Below are 2,232 nucleotides of genomic sequence, written 5' to 3' on the forward strand. Positions count from 1 at the left end.
TGTCTTATTTCATGCTGTAGATTTCCACTGCCTCGATTACCTTTTTCTAAGGCTTAGAGAGATGAAGGACAGAGGAAAAAAACGCCCTCCAGAGGACCAGTGGGGGTGTTGAAAAATTGGTGTTGCAGGCTGTTTTGTGGCCTGAGAAGGAAATCTCTCTCCCAAGGATTGAACAAAATGAATTCTCACAAATGGAAAAATAGCCCCTCCCCCCCCCCCAAAAAAAAATGTCTTCAGCTTCTCAAGCTCATTGTTGGGACAGGTGTGGAAATTCCCTCTGTGAAATTCCCTCTATGAAGAGGGAAATTCCCTCTATGAACACTGTCTTGCTTTGTTTTTGATCTCCAAAAAGTACTCTGAAGCACAGAGGGCAGTGAATGGAGTACTTGTGGGCAAAGTTTTAAGGCCATTGTCCTTTGCTATGACCACACGGCAGATGTGCGAGGCGGTGCAATCCCCAAGTAAAATATTCAGGTGCTTTAAAGTATTGCAGATATACTCTCTACCACTATGGTTTACATCGTTCTTTGAGAAGCGAATGTGAAGTGCATCATTACTCTGTAGGAGATGCCATTTCACTTGCTGGGTCTGCCAGAATATACTACTTGCTTTTATTTTGGTAGCCTTGCCTCTGTGTTTCAACAAAGAGTCCAACAAAAAGTCAAAGCGACCTTTTATTCTTCTGTTGTTCTGCGACAACCTGGAAGAAAGTACATGCACCCTATCATATTATCCAAGCTAACGTAGTTCTAGATGATAGAGAGATAAAATTCTTGCAAGACTTCCGTTTGGAAGTAAAGGGGTTTATCTCCTGTTCAGGGAAGCTTCTGAAAAACAAAGGTTTCTTCAACAGATACTCTGCCACAGCAGAAGTTTCTAAGAACCCTTTTGATTATCCTGGACAAAGTCTGGGATCAGCTGTCTCAATCTATATAAATAAAAATGTAAATGTTCGTTTGTTCAAAATCTTAAATCTCCGAAAGTTCTTCACCGATTGCTTTGAAATTTTGACACAACGTTGCATTCGAATACGCGCGTGTTTTTATATACCTATATTATATAGATCTGTGACAGGTAAAAACATGCTATTTTTGAAAAACAGCGCCATCTGTTGGACGTATATTGTATACCTACAAGCATTGTGAAATTAAACATATTACAAACGTGCGCTTTCTCTTTTCTTTCTTTTCCATTTAACCAGACTGAGCCACAGCAACACGTGGCCGGGTACAGCTAGTTTGTACAATAAAAGGACTTGAAAGAAATTGTAGAAGCTTTTCTTAGCAATACAATATATCCTCATCCACCCCCCCTCCACCCCTCAGTGCTCTTCTGACATTACTAAATGACAGAGAAGAGGCGAGTCCCACCCAAAGAATTGAAAAGGGAGTGTGGCCATTGTTTTTATTACAAGAGATCATTGTCATGGCTGGCTGGGGTATTCTGGGAGTTGAAGTCCACAAGTCAAGCTATTCTCCAAAGTGCCTGAAGGCAGGACAAGAAGCAACGGATGGAAACTAATCAAGGAGAGAAGCAATCTAGAACTAAGGAGAAACTTCCTGACAGTTAGAACAATTAATCAGTGGAACAATTTGCCTCCAGAAGTTGTAAATGCTTCAACACTGGAAGTTTTTAAGAAGAGATTGGACAACCATTTGCCTGAAATGGAATAGGGTTTCTTGCCTGAGCAGGGGGTTGGACTAGATGACCTCCAAGGTCCCTTCCAACTACTACTACTACTACTACTACTACTACTACTTCTTCTTCTTCTTCTTCTTCTTCTTCTTCTTCTTCTTCTTCTTCTTCTTCTTCTTCTTCTTCTTCTTCTTCTTATTATTATTATTATTATTATTATTATTATTATTATTATTATTATTATTATTATTATTATTTCTTTAAAGTTGCCAAGATTGGACATCCCTGCCCTAGAGTAAGCTCATTTCAGATCCAAGCTGCAATACTATTCATTAATGGGTCTTCCTGGAAGTATTTCTGCCATAAAGCAACTATCTTTTTATAAAATTGTTATTGAAAATATTTAGATGGATGAAAGACAAACATGAAAATACATAAAGTAAGATAAAAGAAAGCAATATAGTTAAAGAAAAAAGGAATAATTACAGATTTAATATTCTTTGCAGCTAGTACAAATAAAGATATTATCCTTTATTCCTTTTACAAATTACATTAGGGAGTTCCCTTGTGTTCTATATTCAACTCCTTTTTCGATCA

This window comes from Protobothrops mucrosquamatus, unplaced genomic scaffold (assembly GCF_001527695.2).
Source record: "Protobothrops mucrosquamatus isolate PMUCROS unplaced genomic scaffold, P.Mucros_1.0 scaffold861, whole genome shotgun sequence".
Lineage (NCBI taxonomy): Eukaryota > Metazoa > Chordata > Lepidosauria > Squamata > Viperidae > Protobothrops > Protobothrops mucrosquamatus.